Below are 25872 nucleotides of genomic sequence, written 5' to 3'. Positions count from 1 at the left end.
TATAATGGGGGAATTTCTATGGTTTTGTACGAGGGAAATGTCAAGCTAACTATAACACCCCTGAAACCTATGGTTTTTTCAGTGAATTTCTAAGGTTTTTTAAATGCTAAATCCTATCTATAACTTATCTCTAAAGCTATGATGTTTAAAGATTTTCATTGGATTTCTAAATTTTTCTATTTCAGTGTGTCAATTCCTTTAATTGTGTTTTTTTAAATATTTTTTTATCACCATTTTTTAAACTTTTTTTTACAATTAATTATTTTAAAAATTAAAAAATATTATTTATTTTTAATGTTTTTTTAAAAATGTTAAACTATATTTTCAATATTTTATTTTTTGTTTTTAATCATTTTTGGGGGGATTCGCGCACCCTATGCGCACCTTTCTCGATCCCTGCGTGAAAGCATCCGCGTACGGTATGGGTTGGGTTATGTTATGATGAGGTGGGAGCGCGAATCCCGCGAAATATTTAACATTTAAAAAAACATATATCTATGTATTTCATGTGAATATTAATTGAAGACAAACTTTAAACTACTCATAAAAGTAATATATTTTTACTTCTAATCCTTTATTCCTTTTAAATTCAATTTCGCGGATGTGCACTGGGTGCGTGCTGCCTTTGCGCACGGTGTGTGGATCCCAAGTGACCTGAAAAAAAGAGATTTGATTGCTCCATAACACTTCCTATTCTAACTATTGAAAGACCCCACACATTTCAATCATTCTTCTTTGTCCTTCTTTGGAGGAGCATCTCTTTGCAGAGAAGAAGCTTTTTTGGACTAAGTTTACACTTAGCTCAAACTTTTTTTTTTCAAACAATGGCTTCAGGGCAGCCGGCATCTCCAGGATCTCCTATTTCATTTGAGGATGATTTTTTGATCACCACGCCCACCAAGATTTTCATCTGTGGTGTGGAAATTTTTCACCTTTCCTGAGGGGCAAACGAAAACCAATGCCACCTTAGTAACCTGCAAGATCTGCCAGAGAGTGCTGTCCCGTGGGGATCCTAACAAAAAATATTCCTGCAGAACAGCAAGTATGATAAAGCATCTGAGGACCCTTCATCCGGTGAACATTGCTCGAGAGGAATGCTGCAGAATGAGAGTTATTCCTGCTCCTTCAGATCCATCGCAGCCAAGCACTTCACGGGTGGATCCTTCTGTACAAAATTTGGACATCAGTCCACAGTTTCAAACCCTGAAAGTGCTCTGCATAAAATGCAATGCTGTTTTATGCTATGGAGAGCAGTCAATCGATCTTATCTGCCGAAAGACAGAGAGTCACCATTGCTAGTTTTTTGGGGGGTTTTTTCCCTGAAGTTCATTGTTTTGTTCCTCCAGTTCTGTTTTTTCTGGGTTTTTTTCCCAAGAAAAACCAAACAAATGTAAAAATTGTTCAAACCCCCCCCCCAAAAATATTAAAGAAGAAAGAAAAAAAAAAGTTCTTCTAAGAACTAACTTTCCTGGTTTAAAAAAAGAACTATATTTGTTTGTTAGTGTGTGAAAGTTTAGATGAATGTATGTGTAGTGTGTAATTGACTGAATGAATGCATTAGTAGCGGATGGTGGATGTGTAAGTGCTGCAGCATCACACAGTAACCTGTTTAACTGCAGTGTGCTGTAGTACTTCCGAAGCACAGGGATGCAACATATGTACCTAAATATGTTGCAAATCTATGCTTCTCTCTGCACGGCTGCTTAAACTGCAGCCATGTGGTGACATAGGCACCCTTGCACCATAGTGCAAGGATATCTGTGTCATGTGCTGTTTGTTTTTGTGCAGGAAGACACACCTTCATGCACAAAAACAATCAGAAAGCGCATTCTTCTCCTTCAATGTATGCTGAACATTTTAGCATGCATTGAAGATTAAAAATGAGGAGAAATGAAAACAATTCTCCTTGTTGTGCTTTCCTACACCAATTGGAGAATGGTGCAGCATTCACACACATATCGAGATTTATGATTTCTGATAAATCTGGAGATGTGTCTTGTTCTATGAGTATTCAGTGCTATCATGCACAACAACACTTATAGAACACCCTTTCAACGCAAAGTGGTGTGTATGATGAGGTTGTATTTACATGGAGTAGGAAAAGTACACAGAGGTGCCGATCACGATCCGTTAAAAACCGCGTACGAACCGTCGGTCGGAGCGAATTCCCCGTCCGACTCGTACCCGGTTGTAAAACTGTACAAACATGGAATTACGATTCGCAAGGAAACACCATTTCCGTACGATTCGTAAAAATCACCGACCGACGAAAATATACATACGAATGTGATCCGGGAATGCTGCGACGTGACGTCGGGACGCTTTCAGGCAGCGTTTCACGAACCAGGAATTACGATTCGAACCGACAGCAGTCCGGACGGCAATATTTTCACGGCACCCAAAAAGTGCCGCAAAAGCGAAGTACGGCGCGAATCGACCAGAGTAGGTGGCCCGGTACGCGCCGACCCCCCCCAGCCCCCGTAGGTACGCGCCGACACCCCCCCCAGCCCCCGTAGGTACGCGCCGACCCCCCCCAGCCCCCGTAGGTACGTGCCGACCCCCCCCAGCCCCCGTAGGTACGCGCCGACCCCCCCCCAGCCCCCGTAGGTACGCGCCGACCCCCCCCAGCCCCCGTAGGTACGCGCCGACCCCCCCCCCAGCCCCCGTAGGTACGCGCCGACCCCCCCTGTGTGTACACCCGTGTACGGTGCGTACCCCCCGTGTACGCTCGAGTCGAACCCCCCCGTGTACGCTCGAGTCGAACCCCCACCCGTGTATGTACGGTGCGTACCCCCCCGTGTACGCTCGAGTCGAACCCCCCCGTGTATGCTCGAGTCGGACCCCCCGTGTACGCTCGAGTTGAACCCCCACCCGTGTATGTACGGTGCGTACCCCCCCGTGTACGCTCGAGTCGAACCCCCCCGTGTACGCTCGAGTCGGACCCCCCCGTGTACGCTCGAGTCGAACCCCCACCCGTGTATGTACGGTGCGTACCCCCCCGTGTACGCTCGAGTCGAACCCCCCCGTGTACGCTCGAGTCGGACCCCCCCGTGTACGTTCGAGTCGTACCCCCACCCGTGTATGTACGGTGCGTACCCCCCCGTGTACGCTCGAGTAGAACCCCCCCGTGTATGTACGGTGCGTACCCCCCCGTGTACGCTCGAGTCGAACCCCCCCGTGTACGCTCGAGTCGACCCGGGGGGTTCGACTCGAGCGTACACGGGGGGTACGCACCGTACACGGGTGTACACACAGGGGGGGTTGGCGCGTACCTACGGGGGCTGGGGGGGGGTCGGCGCGTACCTACGGGGGCTGGGGGGGGGTCGGCGCGTACCTACGGGGGCTGGGGGGGGTCAGCGCGTACCTACGGGGGCTGGGGGGGGGGGGTCGGCGCGTACCTACGGGGGCTGGGGGGGGTACGGCACGTACCGGGCACCTGTTTGGACGTCTCCATGGTTGTTATGGTAGTTCGGTGCGGACGGTCTTTTCACCATACGGTTGTACATTCGGACGCCCGGGATGGATCGTGATTCCCCGGTCGGAGTTCACCTTTCACGTTTGTACGGTGAATCGTCCGAGGACGTGTCGGACACATTTTCCGACCCGAGGACGTGTGGGGAAATATTCCCAGTGCGGTTCGTATGGACTTTTTACCATGCGAATCGTGATTGCCAGTTCGTACGGCACTTGTACGATTCGTACGGTAAAAAGACCCGATACGAGTCGTACGGGGACATTTTTTACCGGATCGTGATCGGCACCAGAGTGCCTTTTGCTGTCTTTGTAAATATGAAAGAGTGTCTTGCGCAATAACTATGTTACAAAAAGTGTAATATTTCTGTTTTTATAATTGCTTGCGAAGGATGGAAGGTAAGCACAGAGTTTTGTCTGCAAAGATGCTCAAAGAAGAATGATTGAAATGATTGCGGTGCTTCAATAGGTACAATGGGAAATATTATGAACCACTCAAATCTGTTTTTTTGGAGGTCACATGATATCCGATAACAGAGAGATTTCAAAACGACATAGGTATAAACAGAGTGATTTTAAAAACGTATTTAAACTTTGTAGCTTCTTGCAGATCTGCCCATTCAGCATATTAATACTTAGTTAAGCTTACCTTCACAGTAATAGAAATTAAAAATGGTACATATTTTTTTCAGATATTTATTTGTAATGTAAATTGAGGTAAATTGCTTATTTTAGAATTAGGATCTGTGAAAGAAAAGAAAAAATATTTATAACATGTAATAATAAATTTTTTACAACATAGCATCATTTAAACAAAGTAATTTGTTTGCCTTTTTTGCTGTTCTCAGACTATATTGAATTTCACTAGAAATAGTGATTTCAATCGTACTCGTCACTTAACAGCGGGCAAAAAAAAAACAATCTCAAAGATTGTTAAAAAAACCCAACATGGTACTCTCAGCAAAATACCAGAAAATCCAAATCACACATTTATGAAATGCTTATGGCTAACAACATTTTATAACTTTAACTTACAAAAACTGTAAATGTTGTCGCTTTAAAATATTCACCGAGTCAATGAGCACGAAAAAGTCCATTATTCAAACATATACCTTTCCTTGAGGCCAAATGGTATTTTTGCACTCCTTTTTATGTAAATTTTCTAATGGTAATCCTATTAAATTATAATATTAAATTCCTCAGAGAGTGAATTATCTTCCTAAAACTTTGACTTTAAAAATATTAGGTAGGAATTTTGTAATTCCCTAGGCAATCGTTGTTTGAAAACCAACTGGGAATCATTACAAAGTGTCCAGCCTTTGTCACATTTTAGATAGACAGTGTAATGTCCAGATGTTGTGGAAGGACCATCATGAAAAATTATTGCAATTGCTACAAAAGTCCTTCCTGATATCGATAGTTGTGCTGCTACAAATTGGTTTATTGAAGTATCCAATTTTCTTCCATCAGCTGTACAACGTTGCATCATTAAAATAATGTATTGTCCATATTTTGTTACAAATAATGTGGATAACATTTCTGATTTACATTGGCTACACTCCATGTTTTGATTTGCAGCTTGAACTAATTTATTGAAAGACACTGATTTACAGTCCGGTAATGTTAAATATAGAAATCTTTCAGTGTCTACATTAGTGCTAGATGTATACATGCAATTTTCACAATGATGTTCCCATTTGTAAGAAAGGCCCAAAATATTTTCTATTTCTACACCTTCATTTTAAAAAATGGTAAGCATATACATTAAAAATTCCTGTGCATCTTATTGGATATTTTGTGTAAATTGTGTAGAACCAGAACACACATCCAAAAGATTACAAACATCTGAAACATATTGTATTTTACTTGTATCTGTTGTCAATTTTTCATAAACAGAATGCAACAGAGAACAAAATCTTTTTTCCAGATTCTGCATAATTTGTTCTTGCAAACCTTCAAGATAAAAAAACAACATTGACCACTACATTAGCATAGCAGTTGACACCTGAACTATTTTCAAACTGATAACCAACAATCTCTTCAATAGGGTCCTTTTTCTTTTTACTTGCAATCACAAAATTATCTTGTTCTTTTCCCTTCTCTACACCTTCAGTACAGATATTCTCAAACCTTCTTTTTCGACCAACCACACGATTTTCAAATACAGGATATTGACCTAAATTGGGAGCATACACCCTTCTTAACCTATTGTACTCTTTTACAGAGTTTGCATCTGCAGTAATCTTTGTCTCATCAAAATCAATCAAAAACAAACCAGGTAATGTTCTGACTCGCGACAAAGCAACATATGCCATACCCTCTTTAAATACAGTAGATCCAATGTTCACCAATGCACTGTCTACACTTAATCCTTGAGATTTATGAATAGTCACTGCATATGCTAGAGAAAATGGAAATTGTTTCCTACGGACATATAAATCTTTAACAAGCAAAAAACGAACTGAACAACAACCAATTTCTTTAACTTCTTCAATCTGATCAAATTTAATTTTTAAAAATTAAATTCCTTCTTTTTTCTGATAATTAACAAAATCCACCACTTTACCCATTGCTCCATTAACTAAACCTTTTTCTACATCCAAATTAAGCCTTAAAATTGCCCAACAGTTTACACATGCATATAGTGTATTTTCTAAACCTGCTGTTTTAGATATTTCTTTTTCTAAAAAATCCAGTTTTGTTTTCAACTTTCCCGTCAAAATAATAGTGATTCCTTCATGCTCTATTATATCGATAGCTTCCATTTTTATAATTTCTTCATTTTCCAGTTTCAATAGTTCTTCATTGAATATAGAACACTCGCGCGGTGTTGGCATTAAGCAGATCACTGATTTATTTTCGGAAATTTTAATGTACACTTTCTCAGGAACTACATTTTCATTTGGAAACAAATTGCAAAGTAATCGACTCTCCAAAGCTTGTTTGCCATGTTCTGTCAGAATTCCAATTCTTATATCTTGAAGAACACTTCCATATTCAGCATCATTTGCCTGTCGCATATTTGTTGTCATTTCTTTGTATTCAAAATATGTCCAAATGTTCACATTACCAACACTACCAAGATACTTTCTGGTATCTTCATGTGCAAGTGTTTTAAATACCGGTTGTCCTTTTACTGGAGTCAGTTGCAGTAGATCTCCAAAAACGATGACGTGTTTTCCTCCAACTAACACGTCATACTCTGTTTTAAGAATTTGCTGCATTCTTAAATGCACAAAGGAAAGCATCAAGTTTGAGACCATGCTTACCTCATCAATAATGAGAAGTTTCATTTTCTTCAGGACTCTTGAAACTTCACAACAAGCTTCTCCAGATAGCTTGTGGTTGTCAGGTGCTTCCAGAACTTGCGCAGGAACAGAGATGCCTTTTCCCAATGCCCCTCCAAGGAGATCTCCAGGTACTAATGTATCAATACCAAGCAGAATCTCCCAAGGGGGAAGGGGGAGTGGATAAAATAAATAGGAAGACAAAGAGACTGCCTGCGGTTATCTGCTTCCAGCCTTCTGTTTCTTCACCTTGTTATGTTACTATCTCGGCCGTTGATTCTGAAACCCAAAACAACAATCTTAACACAAGTGTTATATAACCTTAGTTTTCCCTTCTAAATCCAACCCACGTACCAGGATAACCTTAGACCTTGCTTCTCTTCTATGTGTCTTCGTGTCTTTCTGCTATTGTTAGATAGCCCACTCTTTCTTGTATGAAGAACTTCTGTTATAAATCAAGAAATATACACTGAGTTATCTTGTGTTTTCTACCTACTCTGCTTGTCTATATTTCTTGTTACTTATGTGTACTAACCTATGTTCTATTTTTGATCTCCTTCTATCTCTGTTGTTTCCTCAGGTAACCAATACGGCGAGAGGAATGAGTTTGGTAAGTATAAGACTCCTATTACGTCTTTTCTTTTGAATATCTGCAGTTGTATTATTAATATTCATATAACAATATTTTAGTACTTAGCTCTGGTTAGTCTCTCTTCTATAGGCTTCTTGTTGTTTCCGTTGCACTGTCGAGGAACTCGAACACTGCCTCATAAATTACTGCATTCGTTTCTGTTGAGCTGTGTAGATACGGAAACCTTGTGTGTATTCCGCCACCTCAGACACTTTTCTCTTGGTTAAGTAGCGTCTTCCCTCAATTGCGCAGGACACTGGAATTAGCGTTCTCCTCAGCAGTGGCGTGCGCATGGGTTCAGAAGAAAGGCACTCGGACAAAATGGAAATGACTGCACTGAACTCGAAGTTTGGAATTGTCCATAATAACTTGAAGAACTCACAACTGAAAGCCCGACGGACTCGGCGTTTGACCTGACTAACTAACTAACTAATTTTCACGAGAAACTTGGTATGCGTGCGCTTCCGTTAAGAACTCAGGTGAAGTGCATCAATGTTCTATTGCGAGCGCCCCAAGTAGAACTCACCATGCAGAGAAAGACTAGAACTGCTCTCTTCGTGCATTGTCGGCCATCTTGGAGTTGTTCAATCTCCAAGCTTCCTTCCAGGTAATAACCTTTACCTTCGGTATGCGTGGTATTGCCTGTTTTTGGCATGTTGAACAGACAGAGAAGTGTTGATCCTTAGAAGTCCTGACAGTGGTATTTCAATTTGTTCTCATGCTCTACTGGTAGCATTAGTAAACGATGTAAAGTAATTCCTTTAATAATATGTGCTGCCAACCCAGTTGGAGCAGTGACAACACAAGACAAATGCGACTCAGTTGTTTTCTGCAGATAACTTGTAATTACTTTAATTAAGAAACTTTTTCCTGTTCCAGCTTGACCACTTACTTACATTCAGATAGGTTGAAATGATGTACATGAGCACACTCTCTTTTCATGAAGTAATCCATGGTCAATCTGCTCTTTCACTTGTTGATATATTTGTTTCTGTTCAACATTTAGTAGTTCTTCCAAGTTTCCTAACTGTATTACATCTTCTTGTGCTTGATACATTGCTGTTTCCACCTCATTCATGGCAGTCGCTGCTTCATTTTCAACAATTGGTTGTCCTAGTGGATCTTGACTGCAGTAGAACTTTGACTGTCTTGAGAACTGTCTCTAGCAATCTCAGCTGCAATTGTAGCTTCTTGAGCAATTTCATCATTCAACATTTTCACATAATTTGCAAAAGCACTGCATTGTATGGTATCTTTACAAGCATTAAATGAATCTTCATAGCTCTGAAAATCTCCAAGTAATTCCAGTTCTGAACGCCACGGTTTGACCATTTGCAAAAGGGCTAAATGCCCTGCTAGGTCTGGTTCGCCCGCTACCTGATCCTGACTCCCACTCCCTGCTTGCCCGATCGCCGATTCCCGCCGATTTTTTCCCCGCCCCCCTCCCCTCGCTGCCTGGTTCCTGCCGCTGCTCCCCTGCAGCCCCGCCCCCCGAGCATCCCATTCGCCACCCCGCTCCTGCCTCCCAGCTGCCCCTCCTTCCCTCAGCCCCTCTTATGGAGGCCGCGCAGCGGTGAAGAGAGCATACCTTGCCCTGCTAGGTCGCTCCCCAGCCACTGCACTGCCCCCCTGAGTGCCGCTCTGGTTCGCCCGTTACCTGATCCTGACTCCCACTCCCTGCTCGCCCGATCGCAGATTTCCACCGATTCCCGCCGATTCCCGCCGATTTCCGCTGTTTTTTTCCCCGCCCCCCTCCCCTCGCTGCCTGGTTCCCGCCGCTGCTCCCCTGCAGCCCCACCCCCGAGCATCCCATTCGCCACCCCGCTCCCGCCTCCCAGCTGCCCCTCCCTCCCTCAGCCCCTCTTATGGAGGCCGCGCAGCGGCAGCGCAGCGGACACGCGCAGCGGGCGCGCCAAAGGCGTGCCAAATGCAAGCCTGTCTGCGCCCGTCCGTGCCTGGACCACACCCAGCACCAGAACCCCTGGACCCCACGCTCACCACGACGCCAGACTCAGATACGACACCGACTCCCTCCACACACTCAACGCCGGGCGACACAATACCTGCGTCCAGGCCGCCCCGAAACGGACCCACGGACCCTTCTCCTGCCGCACCTGCATCTTTACCTGCGACAGACTCACCAAACTTCCAAGAGCTGGACCCAACCACCTCCCCTGCATCCTACTCAACACCCACTCCGCACGCAAACACGCCATCGAGCTCTGGGACCTGCTCGACACCTTCGCCCCAGACGTGGCCTTCCTCACCGAGACCTGGTGGAACGTCTCCTCGGCACCCGACATCGCCATAGCCATCCCGGACGGCTACAAGATCACCCGCAGGGACCGTGCCAATGGAATCGGAGGAGGAATAGCCATCGTCTACAAGTCCACCCTCAAGGTCACCACCCACGCAGACGACACCCTCAACACCGCCGAACACCTGCACTTCCGGATCCACACAGACCCCAACACCACTCTCAGAGGAACCCTCATCTACAGACCCCCGGGACCACGAGCACAGTTCAGCGACTCCATCGCCGACCTCGCCAGCACCCACGCACTCGCCTCCATGGACTACATCCTCCTCGGGGACCTGAATTTCCACCTTGAGAACAACAACGACGCCAACTCCGCCACTCTGAACGAAAACCTCGCCAACCTCGGCCTCAGACAATTCGTCACCGCACCCACCCACGCCACAGGCCACACGCTGGACGCCGTCTTCTCCACAAGCACCCACGTCACCTTCGACCACACCTCCGAACCCCACTGGACTGACCACCGCTGCATCCACTTCACCTTCAAAAAACCAACCACGCACCATCGCACCCAACAGCTGCCGCGCCGCTGCTGGAACAAAGTCACCGAAGACCAACTGACCACCATCCTCGCCCAGAACCCACCTATCAACCCCACCTGCCCTGATGCCACAGTCCGCAACCTCAGACAGTGGATCGACGACTGCGCCAACACTCTCGCCCCACACAAGAGATCATCCAACAGCCACACCAGCAGGAGAGCCACCTGGTTCACCGACGAGCTCCTGACCTCCAAACGTGCCTGCCGTAAGCCAGAGAAGAAATGGCTCCACAAACAAACGCCAGAAAACCATGCAGCCCACAAGGACGCCACCCGCAGACATCACCACCTCATCAGACTTGCCAAGAGATCCTCCTTCAAAGACTGCCTGGATAACAACGCGCATGACAGCAAAGAGCTCTTCTGCATCAAGAACTCTCCAATCCCGACGCCAGCGCCAACGATATCCCACCCTCACAAGAACTGTGCAACTCACTGGCCATCTTCTTCCACCGCAAGATCGCTGACATCCACGACAGCTTCAACTCCACGACCACACCAACGATGCACGACTCCTACCTCCCCGCGATCACCAACAGCGCCAACCACCTGACCTCCTGGGCCAACACCAACGACGACGAGACACGCAAGATCATGAACTCCATCCACTCAGGATCTCCGTCAGACCCATGCCCACACCACGTATTCAACAAAGCAGACGTGGCCATCACAGCCCAACTACGGAAGGTCATCAACATCTCCTTTGAAAAAGCGACATTTCAGGAAAGCTGGAAGCACGCTGAAATCAATGCCCTCCTCAAAAAGCCCAAGGCGGACCCCACGGACCTCAAGACCCATCTCCCTGCTCCCATTCCCGGCAAAGGTCATCGAGAAAATCATCAACATTCAACTGACCCGCCACCTTGAAGACAACAACATCCTGGACCCGTCCCAATCCAGATTCAGAGGTAACCACAGCACCGAGACAGCCCTCATCGCCGCCACAGACGACATCAGACGCCAACTTGACAACGTCGAAACATCAGCCCTCATCCTCCTGGACCTGTCAGCCGCATTCGTCACAGTCTGCCACCGCACCCTACAGACACGCCTCCAAGAAGCCGGAATCCAAGAGAAGGCCCTTGACTGGACCACGTCCTTCCTCTCCGGCAGAACAGAGAGCGTCCGCCTCCCACCTTTCCGGTCAGAAGCCACCGACATCATCTGCGGCATCCCCCAGGGCTCATCCCTCAGCCCGATGCTGTTCAACATCTACATGGCCCCCCTCGCACAAGTGGCCCGCCATCACAACCTCAACATCATCTCCTACGCCGGCGACACCCAGCTCATCCTCTCCCTCACCAAGGACCCTCATACCACCAAAACCAACATTCACGAGGGCATGTAGGCTGTCGCTGACTGGATGAGAAGCAGCCGTCTGAAACTGAAGTCGGACAAGACGGAGGTCCTCATCCTCGGACCCACCCACTCAGCCTGGGAAGACTCCTGGTGGCCGACCGCCCTGGGGACAGCACCGATACCAACCGACCACGCACACAACCTAGAATTCATCCTCGACTCCTCACTCTCCATGTCCAAGCAAGTCAACGCCGTCTCCTCCTCCTGCTACAACACTCTAGGCATGCTCCGCCGGATCTACAAATGGATCCCGACCGAAACAAGAAGAACAGTGACACAGGCCCTCGTCAGCAGCAGACTGGACTACGGCAACGCACTCTGCGCAGGAATCCCAGCCAAACACCAACGGCGGCTACAACACATCCAAAACGCCTCCGCCCGACTGATCGTCAACGCCCCCCCACCGCAGCCACATCACCCCCGTCCTGAGAGACCTGCACTGGCTCCCCATCGACAAGAGGATCACCTTCAAGCTCCTCACCCACGCACACAAAGCACTCCACAATGCCGGACCAGCCTACCTGAACAGCAGACTCAGCTTCTACACCCCCACCCGCCAGCTCCGCTCCACCAACCTCACCCTTGCAGATGTCCCCCGCATCCAACGTACGACCGCCGGCGGCAGATCCTTCTCTTACCTGGAACACCCTCCCCACCCACCTACGACAGACCCAAGACCTACTCGCCTTCAGAAGACTCCTCAAGACCTGGCTCTTCGAGCAGTAGCGGCACCCACCCCCCCACCCCTCAGCGCCTTGGGACCCTCACGGGTAAGTACAAGTACCCTGATTGATTGATTGATTGATTGATTGATTGATAGTAAAATTCCCTTTTGTTAGCAGTGGCGCAACTCAGTTTCCTGTGATTAATTACATTTCCTTTCCTTTGTTTCACCAGACATCCTTCGGAACCAACTACTGCATATTTTCCATCATTGATGTTCTCTGTAGTATTCCATTTAAAAGTGTAGTTTTGCAGCACTTCATAGAGACACACGTTCTCAAGATGATGACTTCTTTTTGGGTACACAAACATAAGGAAGGTGCACTCAATATAAAAGTCATTCAGATTCACAAGTATTATCCGTTGTGATTTCAAATTTATTCCAAATTTAATCGGCAAACAGCCAACGCGTTTCGTCCCTTTTGCCAGGGGACTTCTTCAGGGCTGCAGGAGTAACATAAAAACATATAAACACATAAAAAAGCACAAATATAATCCGACAACCAACAAGAGTACATAACAAAGTACACATATATAAATACAATTTTGATCAATAACAATTGAACACATATATACAACAGTGTATGTATAAAAAGACAAAAGACACACACATTACATATAACGTGTTATGTTAGGTATATAGTGCAGATATGAAGCTAAAACGTGCTTTATCTGAATCTAAAACTGCATACATTCTTTAATTAATAAAGAGAGAGCTACTCTGAACGGACATGCAAAGGAGGAAAAGGAGAAAGGAAAAAGGAAAAGAATTGATTGTGAAAAGCGATTATAAAGCCAAAAAAGTAAAGTTAAATAGAAATTGAAAATATAAAAAACAACATAGCCAGATAAGAAAGAGTAAATAAGCTCTAAACCAGGACATGTTGCTTGGCATTAAAAAGACATATGTATATCGTCTCACCTAAAAGTCAGATGAGATAAGGCTACTTATCGCCATTTCAGCTCAATAGATAACCAGAAAGCGTCCGAGAACCGCGCAATGTTCGTCATATATGTATCCCAATCTGAAAGTCAGAGTAACAGGGGGCAAATAGATATATAATCTATCTAATCTAAGGCACATTGCTAAAGTATTATAAAAACAAAACTAATGTCAAACTCGGTATGTTCCTAAGGGTGACTTACATATTCATCCAGGGTATGTAGCAGCACAGTGAATATCGTCTTTGGTAAATTCTAGATCAGAAGGAGCTACATAATTATTGCACTCCCACTCTAAAAGCAAATGATAAATAAAGAGCGCAATGAAAACGGAGATTTTTTAAAAAAAAAACCCTCAAATCTCACAATTGCGCAGAGAAGCAAGTACATAATTGTACAAATATGAAGAGCACCAACATAAATCCCTAATATATACAACAGTGATGTGCAATACTCGTAATGCAACATATCACTAGTTTCCAATGGCTTGAAGAAAAATAGCATCAATTTAATAGACGGCAGTACCAATTGAGCGTATGATGCTCATATTTCATGTAACATATCTCGGCATGGATATAAACACCGTTAACAATCAAATTCCCAATATGAGACGCATCATGTCAAATGTCAAACCTGAAACCTAAGCGCTGAAAAATAAAATCGCACCTGGATAATGTAATCACTTTCTAGTTATCCCATTAAGTCTGATCAAACAATGTAATTAAAACAGGTCATCAGATAAACACATCCCGAAACGCAAAGAGAAAAGCGCAAACTGTTGTATGCTGCATCCAAAACCTATTGCTAGTCCTCGCATAAAGGTCAATGAAATATAACTGACTAACAGCTCTGGTATCCATTACACCAAACTTTAGATAGAAAAAAATATATATATATAAACCAGGGCGCTATATGTAAGGCGCGGTTATAAGCGAACGAAAGTTTAAAACATATGTGCTATATGTACTTATAAATAGAAATGGAGCAGCAGCATGATAACTGGCCTTCAAACCCGTCCCGCAGTACGCGGTCGATTTTTAAAACCCAGAAAGAAAAAAAAATATATATAAACCAGCGCGCTGTATGTAAAGCGCGGTTCTAAGCAAACGACAGTTTAAAAACCATATGTACTATATGTACTCACTTGTAAGTAGGAGTGGAGCAGCAGCGTGATAACTGGCCTTCAAACCCGTCCTGCAGGACGCGGTCAGTTTTAAAACCCAAACAAATTAAACGTAAGTGACGTAGCCTACGTGGTGACGCGTCATCTAGCAAGACCGACATAGGTACTAAACATTGAAAAGGGGCCTCCGTTCATAGGTGTATGGAAGTGCGGTTGCCATCTTTGAATGGACAAAAAACTATAGACGTTCAATAGGCAGTATTGCGATCTGAGCCAACACGAGCTAAAAAAATCTAAATATACATCATTTAAACATATAACTTTACTCGCGAGGTGAGTCATAATAACGTGCAGATTGGTATAATAACAGGAGGCAATCCTAAATAACAGACCAAAAGGAATCTGTAAATCCATAGACATTTTGGGTAATATGTGTCTAACATATTCGTTTTCACAATATCTGCACTTTCTGGTTCTTTTTCTGCTAAATATTCAATTTCTTGAACAGATTTCAGTACCTGATTTCGCATTGCTGCAAGACCTAGACTCACCCAAATGATTCTTCTACGTTTGGAATATAGACTTGCAGACGCACCGTACATACACGGGTGGGGGTACGACTCGAACGTACACGGGGGGGTACGACTCGAACGTACACGGGGGGGTTCGACTCGAACGTACACGGGGGGGTACGACTCGAACGTACACGGGGGGGTTCGACTCGAACGTACACGGGGGGGTTCGACTCGAACGTACACGGGGGGGTTCGACTCGAACGTACACGGGGGGGTTCGACTCGAACGTACACGGGGGTACGCACCGTACATACACGGGTGGGGGTACGACTCGAACGTACACGGGGGGGTACGACTCGAACGTACACGGGGGGGTTCGACTCGAACGTACACGGGGGGGTACGCACCGTACATACACGGGTGGGGGTACGACTCGAACGTACACGGGGGGGTTCGACTCGAACGTACACGGGGGTACGCACCGTACATACACGGGTGGGGGTTCGACTCGAACGTACACGGGGGGGTACGACTCGAACGTACACGGGGGGGTACGACTCGAACGTACACGGGGGGGTTCGACTCGGACGTACACGGGGGGGTTCGACTCGAACGTACACGGGGGGGTTCGACGCGTACAAGGGTGTACACACAGGGGGGGTCGGCGCGTACCTACGGGGGCTGGGGGGGTCGGCGCGTACCTACGGGGGCTGGGGGGGGGTCGGCGCGTACCTACGGGGGCTGGGGTGGGGGGTCGGCGCATACCTACGGGGGCTGGGGGGGGGTCGGCGCGTACCTACGGGGGCTGGGGGGGGGGTCGCGCGTACCTACGGGGGCTGGGGGGGGGTCGGCGCGTACCTACGGGGGCTGGGGGGGGGGGGTCGGCGCGTACCTACGGGGGCTGGGGGGGGGTCGGCGCGTACCTACGGGGGCTGGGGGGGGGTCGGCGCGTACCTACGGGGGCTGGGGGGGGGGTCGGCGCGTACCTACGGGGGCTGGGGGGGGGGGTCGGCGCGTACCTACGGGGGCTGGGGGGGGTCGGCGCGTACCTACGGGGGCTGGGGGGGGGTCGGCGCGTACCTACGGGGGCTGGGGGGGGGGTCGGCGCGTACCTACGGGGGCTGGGGGGGGGTCGGCGCGTACCTACGGGGGCTGGGGGGGGGGGTCGGCGCGTACCTACGGGGGCTGGGGGGGGTCGGCGCGTACCTACGGGGGCTGGGGGGGGGTCGGCGCGTACCTACGGGGGCTGGGGGGGGGGTCAGCGCGTACCTACGGGGGCTGGGGGGGGGTCGGCGCGTACCTACGGGGGCTGGGGGGGGGTCGGCGCGTACCTACGGGGGCTGGGGGGGGTCGGCGCGTACCTACGGGGGCTGGGGGGGGTCGGCGCGTACCTACGGGGGCTGGGGGGGGGTACGGCACGTACCGGGCACCTGTTTGGACGTCTCCGTGGTCGTTATGGGAGTTCGGTGCGGATGGTCTTTTCACCATACGGTTGTACATTCGGACGCCCGGGATGGATCGTGATTCCCCGGTCGGACTTCACCTTTCACGTTTGTACGGTGAGTCGTACGAGGACGTGTCGGACACATTTTCCGACCCGAGGACGTGTGGGGAAATATTCCCAATGCGGTTCGTATGGACTTTTTACCATGCGAATCGTGATTGCCAGTTCGTACGGCACTTGTACAATTCGTACGGTAAAAAGACCGGATACGAGTCGCACGGGGATATTTTTTACCGGATCGTGATCGGCACCTTGGTCTTTCACCTGAAATTACCTTAAACTTTGTGATTTCATCCTCAAAATTTTTTGTAATCACGGGTTCTACATTGTCTTCAACATTTTGTTCTACTAATGTGTCAGTTTCTTCACTCTCTTGCTGAGGAATAAAGTAACAAAACTCAATATCATCACAAACCTTCTTCACATCTGATACTGACACGCAAAAGAGCACTGTTCAACTCATTTAACTTTAGTGCTGGACTTTTTGCATAATACAATCTTCTCACTAACTTCTGCATTTGAGTATGATGTACTGCCAACATCCTGAAATGGTGAAACACACTTTGACAAACTTTCTTAGAAAGACAAGCCAGAGAATGACCTTGCAAACCAGTATTTTTTCTCACTCTGCAAGGGTCTAGTCCTTGCAACACCTTAATCTTTTGTTTAACACTTTTTTTACTATATGCTCGTAAAAAACTACATAATTTATCAATAGATTCTTGTCGTACACTACAAATACTACTGCAATCCCATGTATACACTGGGTGTTTAGGACGTCTCCCTAGAACTTCATCAGCTATCACTTATTCTGCATTTCTTTCAACCATTTTCTCTTTGTCAATTGGACAACCATCTCTAACCTCATAACCTCAACCACTGGTGTCAACTGCATACAATCATTTTTTGCTCTGTAATTAACTCTCTTCATTAAAGAAAGGCTCTGAACTGGAACTGTGTTTCCATTCTCCCCAAAAAACATCACAACATTTTTTTCTATTAATTACTCTTTTCCTCCTACTTTTGGCCTTCATTAAATGGATTGGTTTATCTAGTGATCGAATTCTGTTTAATACTAAAATGAATAGTTTCCTTTTCACTTCAAAAGCCTTTTCAACAATGGTTTCAATATGCTTCTTCTTTTTATAAAATAGATCTCTCTTTTTATATTTCTTCACATCTTTCAGCAAATTATGTGCTACTCTCTTGTAAAATATTTTTTTGCGTATTTCCATATACTGATTTTGCCTTCTTTTACCATACTTTGGGGCATATTTACAATGAGGCGATAATAAATTATCGCCGCTTTAGCGGCCGTTTTCGGCTGAAAAGCGGCGATAATTTTATCGCTATATTAGCAAGGTCACGCTAACACGTGAAACCTTGCTTTAGCGTGGGGATTTCTAACACCCAGCTTTGCATCTCTAATGAGATGCAAAGTGGGCATTCCTGACCTGACATGATAGGAGAAATGTCGCTAGGCGACATTTCTCCTATCATCAAGCCCCACGCTATGAAGCATAGCGTCAGGAAAAGTAGCGATAACACTTGTTATCGCTACTTTCCTTACGCCTGCTTCAGGACTGACTTAGGCATGATAGCCTATGGAAGGTGGATATCATGGATAAGTTTGTGAGTCCATATCAACAAGCTAACGTGAGATTGTCGCTGGGTTTCCAGCGATAATCTCACGTTAGCCAGTTAGCTTGAGGATTTTTATCGCTATTGAGATAAGCGTTGCTAATAGCATGCTATCTCAGCGATAAAAATCCACGCTTGCCGGCGATAATTATCCGAGCGCTAAGTGCGCTTTGCGATAATTATCGCCGGTTGTTGTAAATATGCCCCTTTGTCTCCTTTGACTGTCCATTTGTTTTTTTTGCTTTTCCTCTTATTTTGATTTTTTTTTCTAGTTAAAGCATTCTCAGAGGTTTCAACATTCTGTACATTCTGTTTCATCCTACAAACATTTTTTATAAATTGCTTTGTGATCTTACCAGAAGATTTTTTCTTTTTAGCCACATTATCTTGTTCATTTAATACTTGTGGTTGATGTTTCTTCAAGTAATTCTCCTGTCTCTGTTCTTTTCTCTTTCTTTTTTTTTCTGGCATGATTTCTCTATTGTAACGGTGAAGAACAGTATCTGTAAAAAATAATCACAAATAAATGTATTTTAATAACTTTAAAATTTATACTATTCTATTCTATTACTATACAAACACATTTTACATAAATACTGACTAAAAAATATAGCCCTGAAGCACAAGTGTGACGATGGTTAAAACACTACATGCATAGTGCATACTACTTTGAAGCAGTTCATGCCCTAAAGCCTACCTCATTAAAAGACTACATGCTAACTGACTGAATGTTTACAGTACTATAAGGAGAGACACTGGGTGAGTGACAGGGTGTTTGCTAGAAGTGTATGGATACTGACTGGGATATTGATGGTGTGAAAGACAAGTGTGTAGGTGATTAGAGACCTACATGCATAGTGAATACGTGTTTGAATCCATTCATATGTTAAGGCCTGTCTCAGCTCAATAGTGCTTGGATACTGACTGAATGTTTTGAGTATTGCAGGGAGAGTGCCAGGATGAATTTATAAGTATTTCTATTTTGGTGCAGTAAATACATTAGTACATGGTGCTGAATAAGTCACTGGAAAAATATAAAGGGAGAGACAGGGTGTTTGCGGGAACTGTATGAATACTGTCTGGGATATTGAAGGTGTGAAAGACAAGTGTGTAGGTGGCTACAGACCTACATGCATAGTGGATAGACGTTTGAAACAGTCCATAGAGTAACACTTGGATCACTGCAAAACTACCTGAGTACTGACTGAATCATTAGAGTACTACAAACAGAGTGACTGGGTGAATCTTTTTAAGTTTTTGGGTTTTGGTGCAGTGAATAGATTAGTACTTAGTGCCAAATGAGTCAGTGGAGGTGCAAAATTGAAGTGACAGAGTGTTTATTGGAGTTTATAGATACTGACTGGGAAATTGAAGGTCTGAAAGACAATTGTGTTGGTACTTAGAGGCCTGCATGCATACTGGACAGACTTTTGAATCAATCCATGTGCTAAGGCCTGCCTCACTCCATTAGTACTTAGGTACTGACTGAATGATTAGACTATTGCAAGAAGCGTGCCTGGGTGAATTTATAAGTGTTTCAATTTTGGCGCAGTGAATGCATTACTACATGGTGCTGAATAAGTCACTGGGAGAGTGCAAGGGGAGTGTCAGGGTGTTTGCTGAAAGTACATGGATACTGAATAGGGAATTCAAGCTGTTAAAGGCAAGTGTATAGTAGGTTAGAAGCCTGCATGCATACTGCATAGACATTTGAAGCAGTACATGTGGTAATGTATGGTTCACTGCATCACTACCTGCGTACTTACTGAATCATTAAACTACTGCTAGGAGACTGTCAGGATGAAACTTTTAAGTTTTTCAGTTTTGGCGCAGGGAATAGATTAGTACATGGTGCTGGATCAGTCACTGGAGGAGTGCAAGATGAGTGACAGGGTGTTTATTGAAGTATATAGATAATGACTAGTTAATTAAAGAAGTCAAAGACAAGTGTGTAGGTGACTAGAAGCCTGTATGCAAATTGAATAGACGTTTAAACAGTCCATGACCAAAGACCTCAGACACTGCATGATTACCTGGGTACTGACTGAATCATTACACTACTGCAAGGAAAGTACGTGGGTTAATCTTTTTACTTTTTTGTGTTTTGGTGCAGTAAATAGATTACTACATAGAGCCAGATGAATCAGTAGAGGTGTGGAAGTAGACTGAAAGAGTGTTTACTGGAGTTTATAGATACGGACAAGTTAATTGAAAAAGTGAAAGACAAATGTATAGGTGACTAGAGGCCTGCATGCATACTGGACAGACGTTTGAAGCACTCCATGGGCTAAGGCGCGGGTCACTGCCTGAGTACCTGGGTACTGACTGAATCATAAGAGTACTGCAAGGAGAGTGCCCGGATAAATCTTTTAAGTTTTTGGGTTTTGGCGCAGTGAATAGATCAGTACATGGTGCTGGATGAAACACTGTAGGTGTGCAAGGGGAGTGACAGGGTGTTTATGAGAGTATATAGATAGTGAGTGGGCAACTGAAGGTGTGAAAAACAATTGTATAGGTGATTTGAGGTAAGCATGCATAGTGGATAGACGTTTGAAGTAGTCCATGTGCTATGTCCGGGTTCACTACATAAGTACCTGGGTACTAAGTGAATCATTAGAGTACTACAAGGAGAGTACCTCAGTGAATTTATAAGTCACTAGAGGACTACAAGGGGAGTGACAGGATGTTTGCTGGAAGTGTATGGATAATGACTGGTGAATCGCAGGTATTGAAGACAAGTGTGTAGATGGTTAGAGGACTGCATGCATAGTGGATAGGGGTTTGAAGCAGTCCATGTGCTAAGGCCTGGCTCACTGCATGAGTACTTGGGTACTGACTGAATGATTAGAGAACTGCAAGGACAGTGCCTGGGTGAATTTATAAGTGGTTGGGTTTTGGCGCAGTGAATGGATTAGTACATGGTGCCAAATCGATCAGTAGAGTAGTACAAAGGCAGTGACAGGGTGTTTCCTGGAAGTGTATGGATACTGACCAGGGAACTGAAGGTGTGAAAAACAAGTGTGTAGGTGGTTAGAGTACTACATGCATAGTGGATAGGCGTTTGAAGCAGTCCATATGCTAAGGCCCGGCTCACTGTATGAGTACTTGGGTACTGACTAAATGATTTGAGTACTGCAAGGAAAGTGCCTGGGTGAATTTATAAGTGTGTGGATTTTGGCGCAGTGAATAGATTAGTACATGGTGCTGAATGGGTCACTAGAGGAGTGCAAGGGGAGAGACAGGGTGTTTGCTGGAGTGTATGCGTACTGACTAGGGAATTGAAGGTGTGAAAGACAAGTGTGTAGGTGGTTAGAGGACTGCAGGCATAGTGGCTAGGGGTTTGAAGCAGTCCATGTGCTAAAGCCTGGCTGGCCGCATGAGTACTTGGATACTGACTGAATGGTTAGAGTACTGCAAGGAGAGTGCCTGGGTGAATTTATAAGTGGTTGGGTTTTGGCGCAATGAATTAATTAGTACATGGTGAGGAATGGGTCACTGGAGAAGTGTAAGGGGAGTGATAGGGTGTTTGCCGGAAGTGTGTGAATACTGACTGTGGAATTGAAGGTGTGTAAGACAAGTGTGTAGATGGTTAGAGAACTGCATGCATAGTGGATAAGCGTTTGAATCAATGCATGTGCTAAGGCCTGCCTCACTCCTTTACTACTTGGATATTAACTGAATGTTTACAGTATTGCAAGGACAGTTCCTAGGTGAATACATAAGCAATGACTGCCTTCTAATTCTACCAAAACCTGAGAACAGGCAAGGTTTTTAAACAGTTAGGTGTATGCATAGATATGAAGTACCCAAATGCTTCTCTCACACTGGTTCCCAAATGCACACAGACTCACAGTGTGATTCTAGACAACCAACACTATCCCTAGAAGTTTACCAAAACTCATTCACTACTGACGAAGGGGTAAGGGTACTGCACACAATCTACATATCTCAGTACTGAGGAAATTCGGTTTTCGATCGTAATTGAATCGACCCGCCATTTTGTGCACCGCCGCCATTTTGTGTTGCCTTCACTCAGGCGGCACGGCGAACAAAGTCTATTCTGCTTTTTCTGCTAGCTTCGTGTCGAAATAACCCGTCTGCCTCTATTTGCAAAGCTGGTGTTAGGACTAGCCGAGTACACTCATCCCTGTCTGGTTTTTCTAATCCCCGTCTCAACTATCTGTTGATTCACACTATTCTTTTCTGACTTTATCTTATCGTCTGGCCTTCACTGTCCGCTGCTAGCATTCTCTTGTTTCACAACTGTCCTCCAACACACACAAACGTATCTCGCCACCTGCAAGTTAGTTACGAATCTGTTAATGAATTAGTTTGAGGGAGGGGTGACAAACACGGTTGAAAGAGAGGTTTCTTCGAGTCATCTGACACTTTGTTTTCAAACCTTTTCTATTGGTCCTGTCCTGTTTTCCAACTTTTCTTATTGGCTCTTTCTTATATGTTCTGGGTGTGTATTTGGTTAATGTATATATCACCCATGTGGTATAAAAGATTGTGCGCCACGGAGTGAAGTGGCAGTCTTCTGAGAACCTACCTTGTGTACTTCTGGGATAACTGTACTAGCTGCAGCTAATAAATCCGATCTTCTAACACCTATCAGAGTGTCCCGTATCTCTGTGTAGCTGAGCAGGAGAACCCAGGAGATTAAGGCGTACCCTGCACCGCCAGGCCCAAAAGGTTCTGGTTCTTCAACTGGCGCCCAACGTGGGGCGGCTTCAGTGGTCCGGTTCTGCCTGAAGGTTGTGAGGAACCCCGCAAGAAAATTCCGGAGGATTCGCGAGCCACGTCAAGCGACCCCTGTATGTCGAAAGTGGTCCGAAGGTCTTTTGCAGCGTGGTTACTCCTTCCTGTCGGCTACTGACGACTGCTGCCCTGACTGCCGCCCTGCCTTGGTCCTTCCTTTGGTTATGTATGGTAAGGCGAGACGATAGACGGGGCCTCTGTTGGCGTAAGAAGATATCCTTAGTTAAGTATTTGGTGGGTCGCGCCCACAATTTTGGTTCTTTGTTTTCCTCCGGTGCTTAGATTTGACTATTGCAATAGCCAAAGCCGAGGGTAAGTGCATTTGTGCTTCGTAAACTGAGTTTACCCCCTTGATGTTTTTGAACAGTCCGGTGAAATCACGAGATGCCTGGTCTGACTAGGTTTGGAAGAATTTGTTGCTTTGGTTGTACTAGGGATTCCCGGCTTGAGGACTCTTGTCCGATTCCTTCGGTTGGAACTCCCACATATGAGCTCTATTCAAAACATGGTATTGGCCCCATTTCCTTTAACGAGACATGGACCCGATACACAAAGAAAGATGGTGTTCTAAAATGGCCAGAAAATGGTAGTTTCGATCCTGATGTGTTAGACAATTTAGAAGCAGTCTTATTCAAAAGAAAAGCCCGGCCGGCAATGTTTGACTCTTTCCGCCGTTGGCGTAAGGAAGCCAAACAGAAAGAAATTAAGCAAACAAAACGAGACAGAAAAGCACAGGGTATGACAATTATACAGGCTGCTCAGCAATTTAAAGACGATGAAATTGATAATGCGATGGAGATCTCAGAGAGACAGCATCGTATGGCGATAGAAAAATGCTATCCGGTGTTGCCTGTTTCCCCTTCCGAAAACAAGAGAGATTTAGAAGAAGATCCCCTAATGTCTCACTTATTGAGATTGCCTCCGCCCTATGTACAAGGTGCCAATGCACCCCAGTTGTTACAACCTGTTCAGCCGCCAGCGGTACCGCCGCCTGTTCCGGCTCTTCCACATTTGCCTCCTCCAGCATTACCGCCTTTGCCAGTTTTACCATTAACTTCGACTTCTTTGCCCTCATCTCCTAATCTCCGATCTCCTTTGCCTTCTGCACCTCCTGCAATTACCGGTTCTCCTTCCGTTAGCTCGCCTAATACTTTGTCTCCTATTCTTATGTCCAATTCTCCGTCTATGCGTAAGCGACTCACGGACACTGTCACTGGTATTCTATCTCCTTTCTTTGAAGCTTTAAGTGTATCTCTGGCTTTTGCTCGAAGACAATCTCGTAGTCAGTTCCCAGATTCGGAAGAACGAGAGAGATTGGAATCTCTCACACGAAGATGGATCAAAAAGGGTCCCCAATACAGTGTACTCGATATCATGCCTACCTTCTCACAATGGAATGCACCCACACAAAGATACGTTTTCGATGTAATGTGTGATACTCTCATTAAAGAATGGGAAGATGTGAATTCAAATTCAGTTCCACAGGGTCTGTTAGATGTTCAGGCTGACTTTGATAAAGGACTTATTGTGGGTGCCAAAGTTGAAAATGCTGTAAGGACACTTATTTCCTTTCGAAATTTATTATCCTCTCAGACTCTCCTTGATTCTGATCCGTCGGTTAGACTGACACTGAAAACTTATCCCATGAGAGAGGTTCCTCCAGTATGGAAGGAAGAGGTTGCAGCAGTAGGTGCTAATCCAGCTATTCCCGCTCATTTTCAGCGTATATGGGTACATGTCCCCTGGAAGAGATCTGAAGTTTTGGCCCTAAAATAGACTCTACCGGATCCTCGTAAAAACCCTGCGGGTTATTATAAAGAACTATCACAGACAGTTGATGCTTGCATCATGAACCTAGCTGATATCGATATGTTAATGGGAAATGTAGTTCCACAGACAATATGGGCTAAGATTCGTAAGGAAAATCACGCACAGGAATTGGGTGCTAATTGGGATGTCATAACTGCCACAGATAGAGACCAAGTGGGAGGTGCAAAGCCTGACGCTTTGATTTCAGAACTCCCTGGTAGGATTATTACATTAATGAAAACGATGATGCCTGCATTGAGAGTTAATTGGGATAAATTACCGGCATGCAAACAAAAGAAAGATGAAAGTGTCTCTGATTTCTTTACTCGTTTCGAGGAGACATTTATTGATCACAGTGGTCAAGATATGGCTACAGAGGGTGGACAGCGATTATTTGTGGACAAATTCGTATTTAATTTGCTTCCCGAGCTGTCACACAAATTGAAAGATTCAGAAAGTTCATGGGCTGTTTCTTCTTCTGCCCTAATATTGGCTACTGCACAATATTATGAAAACAGAGATAAAGAAGAAAAAGAAAAGCAAGAGAAAAAGACGAAAGAATTAAAAACGAAGGTTCTCTTGCAACAAGCTTATCCTCCTCGCTATGCTCAGCCTCAGTTTCAACAGCCTCCGCAGTTTCAGAGGTTGTATCAAAAACTTGAGCCATACATTCCGCGACCTTTGTTAGGACCTAATCAATGTGCCTATTGTAGAGAAGAAGGTCATTTTAAGAATAGTTGTCAGGTTTTATTACAGCCCAATGGAGCATTATCTGCTCCACGAGGTCGTGCTGGCCTCCAGTCAGCAACCAGAGGTAGAGGTCGGGGTGTGTTGACTCAAGAACAGCGTGCTCTTCCTTCTCCCAATTCCATGAATTACTTTGATCAGCAAAATGTTAGGTCTACACAGTACTACAATGAAGACCATTATATTGAAAACGGAAATGAAAGTCTTCATGCTAACTAGGACAGCCATGGACAAAGTAAGGGAGTTGTGTCGATTCCAGTAGATCAGAATGGACCTTATGTTAACGTCACTACAATGGGTGTTTTAGAGCCATTTCTTCTAGATACTGGGGCGATGAGAAGTTCTATCATTCATTCCAAACTCCCTGGGGCACCTTTGTCTGGCTTAACGAACGTATCTGTAGGATTTTCTGGCGCCCCTGTTCGTAATCCGGTTTCTTGCCTTTTACCCATTTCAATTGGCCCTTATGATTTGGAAGCTCCACTTCTGTTGATGAAT

Source organism: Triturus cristatus, chromosome 6 (assembly GCF_964204655.1).
Source record: "Triturus cristatus chromosome 6, aTriCri1.1, whole genome shotgun sequence".
Taxonomy (NCBI): Eukaryota; Metazoa; Chordata; class Amphibia; order Caudata; family Salamandridae; genus Triturus; species Triturus cristatus.
This window is presented reverse-complemented; position numbering follows the sequence as displayed.